Source organism: Ipomoea triloba, chromosome 5, assembly GCF_003576645.1.
Source record: "Ipomoea triloba cultivar NCNSP0323 chromosome 5, ASM357664v1".
Lineage (NCBI taxonomy): Eukaryota > Viridiplantae > Streptophyta > Magnoliopsida > Solanales > Convolvulaceae > Ipomoea > Ipomoea triloba.
This window is the reverse complement of record NC_044920.1, coordinates 11,985,473-11,991,824: the sequence shown is the minus strand read 5'-3', so window position 1 is coordinate 11,991,824 and position 6,352 is coordinate 11,985,473.

Below are 6,352 nucleotides of genomic sequence, written 5' to 3'. Positions count from 1 at the left end.
CTTAGATTTACTTGCCACATGTCAACACTCCATGAAGTCCTTACAAGATCTCAAATCTAATTGGCCAGTTTATGCTTAAATCAGATGAATGTTCGGAGGATTATAACTTAATTCGGGAAAATTCTAATACCAAAATTATCGTAAAAATATTCCCGTCGCAAATCACCAATTTTGGAAATTTTCCGGTAATCTGCCAAATCTAGGTTCAGAGTCCGTAACAATTTATCCCTTACAGTCCATTTAAGATCTTCCTTGAACTAACTAGAAATTCAGGCTTGATCGTATGATACTTAATAATCCCAATTCTAGAAAATTCGAACTGAATCTATATCCTTAAAATTTCTCGGTTCGAGACCGGTACGTAGTTCGCAGCTTATTGATAACTAATCCAAAAATTATTTTCGAGCACCAAACAGTCTTCTCTTAAATGTCATAGCTTAAAAAAAAATTTATATCGCTATTCTCGAATTTTAACTATGCCGTAAAAACCAAGGGGTTACAGTCTTCCCTCCTTAAAAATAGTTTCGTCCTCGAAACTGCTCCTTTCGTCATTCGATGGTTTCTACTTACCCTTCTCCTACTTAAAACGGATCTTCTAATATGCCAAATCTAAACACACATCTTAGCTAGGCACGAAAAAGGTTAGATCGATCCTGCTAACCTGAATTAAATAATTCGGGATAACGTCCCATCATATCGGTTTCTAACTCCCATGTAGCTTCATCGGGACTGTGGTTCGACCATTGTATTTTGATCATCTTGACCGATTTTCTCCTCGTGTCCCGCGTCTTTGAGTCCAAAATTCGAATTGGTCTCTCCTCGTAGGTCAACGAATCGTCCATTTCGAGCTCCTCTGGTTCTAATATATGGGATTCGTCAGGTACATACCGCTTGAGTTGAGAAATATGGAACACGTTATGTACTTTATCAAGCTCAATCGGTAGGGCTAGTCGATAGGCTAGGTTTCCGACTTTTTCTAGAATTTCGTAAGGTCCTATATATCGAGGACTTAATTTTCCTTTCCTCCCAAACCTTTTTACTCCTTTAGTAGGTGAAACTTTCAATAACACCTTCTCTCCAGCCTGGTACTCCGTGAATTGTCGCTTCAAGTCGGCGTACGACTTTTGTCGGTCCTGCGCGACTTTCATCCTCCCTTGGATTAATTTGATTGCCTCAATGGTTTCCTGGAGGTACTGTGGTCCAAGTGTAACGACATTGCTCATGTCATTCCAGCACAGAGGACTTCGACACTTTCGCCCATACAATGCCTCATAAGGTGCCATTTTAATACTCGCATGGTAGCTGTTGTTATAGGAGAATTCTATTAGATCTAACTGTTCATCCCATGAACCTTGGAAATCGAGTAGCAACCTCTGAGCATATCTTCCAACGTTTGTATCGTTCGCTCCGTTTGACCATCAGTAGCGGGGTGAAAAGCCGTACTCAATTTGAGTTGAGTGCCCATTGCCGCTTGTAACGCTCCCCAAAAACGTGATAGAAACCGTGAGTCTCTATCTGAAACGATATCTCGCGCCACTCCGTGGTGTTTAACCACGTGCTTCACATAGGCTCTAGCCAATTTCTCCATTGACCATGTTTTGTTCATCGGAATGAACCTCGCGGTCTTGGTTAGTCGATCGACGACGACCCAGACTTGATCGTTTCCCGCCTTAGTTCTAGGTAAACCTCCTACGAAATCCATAGAGATTGAGTCCCACTTCCACGGCGGAATCTCCAATGGTTGCAATAATCCCTTGGGTTTACTCCTTTCTACCTTGACCCTTTGGCAGTTCAAACATTTCGCCACAAATTCAGCTACATCATTCTTCATGCCTGACCACCAAAAGTTTTGTCTTAAGTCCTTATACAATTTATCCCCACCAGGATGAATTGAATAGGGCGTGTAATGGCCTTCTTTCATTACTTGCTCCATTATCTTCGTACACCCTTTTGGTATTACCCATCTACCTTGAAATCTTATACTCCCATCCGGGTGTAATTCAAATGGCCCATGCCTTCCATCGACCATCTTTTCCTTGACGTTCTCCACCCAATTATCCTCTTCTTGAGCTCGCTTGATTTCCTCAAATAGGGTTGGAGTAGTCGACATATAATATAACTTCTTCTCCTGCTCCTCTTGAGCACTCATCCTTACCTCCAGATTGAGTCCTTGAAACTCCTTACATAGCTGCTCGGGTAATATCCAAAGAGCATGGCTCGTTTTTCGGCTCAAGGCATCAGCCACCTTATTTGCCTTGCCCTCATGATACTGAATTTCCAAATCGTAGTCCTTGATCAATTCCAACCATCTCCTTTGTCTCAAATTGAGATCTCTCTGAGTGAAGATGTATTTCAAACTCTTATGATCCGTATAGACTTTGCACGAGATTCCATAGAGATAGTGTCGCCAAATCTTGAGAGCAAACACTACTGCTGCCAATTCCAAGTCGTGCGTCGGGTAGTTAGCTTCGTGAGTTTTCAATTGTCGAGAAGCATATGCTATTACCCTTCCATCTTGCATGAGGACACATCCTAGTCCTTTGTGAGACGCGTCGGTGTACAACTCATAACCTTTTGTTCCGACAGGTAGAGTTAACACCGGAGCGGTGGTTAACCTTTTCTTGAGCTCTTGGAATGCCTGCTCGCACTCCTCACTCCAACTATACTTGGTTGTCTTCTTGAGCAAGTTCGTCAGTGGTCTTGCTATTTTTGAGAAGTCTTGAACAAATCTCCGATAGTAACCTGCCAAACCTAAGAAACTGCGGATTTCGGTAACTGACTTGGGCGCTTCCCACTCAATTACCGCTCGTATCTTGGTTGGATCCACCCTTATTCCTTCCTTGGTGATAACGTGACCGAGAAATGCGACTTCTCTTTTCCAAAATTCGCACTTTGAAAGTTTCGCGAAAAGTTTCTTTTCTCTCAGTGTTCGCAACACTATTCTGAGGTGTTCCTCGTGTTCCCCCGTGGTTTTCGAGTAGACTAATATGTCATCTATGAAAGCGACGACGAATTTATCCAAGTACGGAAGGAAAATTCGGTTCATCAAGTCCATAAAAGTTCCTGGAGCGTTAGTCACTCCGAATGGCATGACCGTGAACTCGTAGTGCCCGTACCTCGTTCGAAACGCTGTTTTAGGTACGTCTTCTTTCGCTACTCGCACTTGGTGATATCCTGACCGTAGGTCGATCTTTGAGAATACACCCGCTCCTTTCAACTGATCAAATAGATCATCGATCCTGGGCAACGGGTATTTGTTCTTCACTGTGACTCGGTTGAGTTCTCTGTAGTCGATGCACAGTCGCAGGCTCCCATCTTTCTTCTTTACGAACAACACTGGTGCACCCCAAGGTGATACGCTTGGTCTAATAAATCCCTTCTCCAACAACTCTTCTAATTGTGCCTTTAATTCCTCTATCTCTTTGGGTGCCATGCGGTAAGGCGCTCTTGAGATAGGCGAGGTGCCTGGTACAAGATCGATGGTGAATTCCACTTCCCTTTCTGGTGGCATCTCGGTGAGGTCGTCGGGAAATACGTCAGGGAATTCGCGCACTATTGGAATTCGATCTATCTCGAGTTCTTCTACTTCGGCGTCTTGCACCAAACAAAGATATGCTTCGCACCCCTGGCGAACGCATTTCTTTAACTTTTGCATTGTCAACAACCGTGGCTCGGGTTGTTTGTCAACTCCTCGGTAGGATATCCTTCTTCCCTTTGGTCCTTGCAGTACAACTTTTCGCTCATTACACACGATTTGAGCTTTGTACTTATCCAGCCAATCCATTCCGAGTACGACATCGATACCTTCGAGTTCGAAACGAATGAGACTTCCAGGACAGTTAAATCCCGCTATTTCTATTGCAACGTCGTCGTAACCATCCTTACAGGATACTACTACTCCTGAAGCCGTTGCGACGTTGAGATCTAACTTAGCCGTAGGTCTTAACTTTAGTTTATCAGCGAATGCAGAGGATATAAATGAATTGGTAGCCCCAGTATCAAATAGGACTAATCCAAGTACTGAGTTTATGGGGAATGTACCAGTTACGGCGTCGCTAGCCTGAGCCTGAGTGCTATTGACGACGTAAATCCTGCCTTGGTTTTCTCCACTGCTTTCTCCCATCACTTGTTTTCCCTTGTGGTTGGAACCGGGCGTGGCGTTCGCCGGATTCCCAGATTGGAAGTTAGTTCTCTGACCTCCGGCTCCTGCGGGGTTCCAGCCGTTATTCCCATTGAATCTCCGTCCCTGATTCTCATTCTGCAGGGGCTTTTGGGGACTGCCTTCCTGATTTCGGCACTGAGCAGCCTTGTGCCCAAAAATACCACACCGGTAACATTTAATCTTCATCCCCTGACAGTTTTCGCCGGGGTGGTCCCTTCCACATCTCGGGCAAGCAGAACGTTTCTCCTTATTGAATCCTCCTCTTCCTTGCACCGTGTTAAAGCCGCCTTGATTGACTTTCTTGTTTCCCGCCGGAAACTTCCGAGAATTGTCGTCAGCCTTTCTCTTATTCCGGCCATAGGCTTCCTGCTGGTCCAGGTAAACCTGATAATGATCCGACGCTCTGTCATATGCCTCTTTTAAAGTAGAGCACATAAAAGGCGCGATCATCCCCCTTATACTCCAGTCCAATCCCCGAACAAATCTCCTCGCTTTACTCGCCTCATCCGGCACGATTTCTTGGGCAAACCGCATCAGCTCAACGTACTGGTCGTAGTATTCCTGAATGGTTGTTCCTTTCTGTTTCAGTCGTAGGAATTCCTCACACTTGATTCCCTTGATGAGCTCAGTGTAGAACTGCTCCCTCAACTCCACCTTGAATTCCTCCCAACCGAAGGCTGGGTCTTGCAAGAGAGTCGGTCCGACCGCCGCCCACCAATTATCTGCAGCCTTTGTCAGGTAATACACTGCCGAGGATACTCGTTGGTTCGCAGGGCAATTCACTGCGTTGAGTAATTTATCGAAGGTTCGGATCCACTCTTCCAGAATCACCGGGTCCTTTTCGCCTGCGTAGTACGGTGGTTGTCGGCTGGCTATTGCCTTAGCATAATCCACTCTCAGCTGTCCCTGGTTTTGGTTTTGAGCTTGCTGAGCTAGCATCAACTCAGCCATTCTCTCCATGGCTTGAACCATTCGATCTATCGCAGAGAGGTTATTCTCGCTCTCCGCAGGTGCATTCCGTCTCGGTGGCATCTTTGCTAAACGATGATCCTAAGTTAGTATTCAAGATCTAAGAGTCCTCTCGGAATTAGCTAGTTAAGCAGTTAGTATAGTACCTACTCAAGTCCTATACAGTTCTACCTAGCATTCATCTCTATCACACCCTCTAAGCGAGGTCTCGTCAAAGCGTACTTAACAACTATTGCGCTACGCTAGCGTGCTTACTCTCAACAGCTTAAGTAAACGCATGCAAGAAAACACAGATAGCTATCATATTATTTCACTATCAGAATCGTAAGATTCTGCGGGGTAAGAAGCGAAATGCCCCCTTCTTATGCCACCCGACCTCCGTTCCAGCTCTGCTCTGAACTTGTACTCGCCGAATCGTAACAATGATTTAGATTAGTCTTAACAAACCTAAGCTGACCTTGAAACTTGGTTAACTCGAACTAGAGCTGACTCGAACAAGAAAAGTTTGATTTAGAATTTTTACTCGAAACAGGGCTCTGATACCAACTTGTAACACCCCGACTCGGCTATACCGTACAACCGGAGTAGTTACCGCCACACCTAGGCTAAACCCGACCTTATTCAGATAGGATTTATTCTAGATGCACAGGCTAACAAACTAAAAACAAGGATCGTGTTTCTTGGCGTCAAAATTCAAGGTAATCATTAGAATGAAACTGCGTCATATATCATCGAAAAGAACGTAGCTAACAAGCTACCAAAAACAAGGAGGGTTTAACAATAATACAACCCATCAAGAGAGGTTGATAAGACCTGGCTAGACAACCATCAGAGTTAGCAAAAGATACATTTACACAAAACACTACTGAACTCCCCCTACTCTAGACTCTACCTAGTCTAGTGAGTGGTACACCGGGCCCGTATAGGTGCCCCAAACCACGTGCCAATCATCCTCAAACCACATAATATGGTCTAGAAACCGACAAGTACTCATATACATCATCCATTCGTCATGGTAATCCGGGGGACTCGGATCCCATGGGTACGGATAATGAACCACGAACTCTAGAGGATGACTATTAGGAACGATCTCTATGGGATAGAAACCGTGACTGGCCTGTAGGGCATCGAAGGGACAAAGAGGCTCGACGGGAACAGGGGTCCACACAGGTACCTCTGGCGAGTCTGGAGCAGGAGTGGGGTCTGGAGTACAGATCAGCG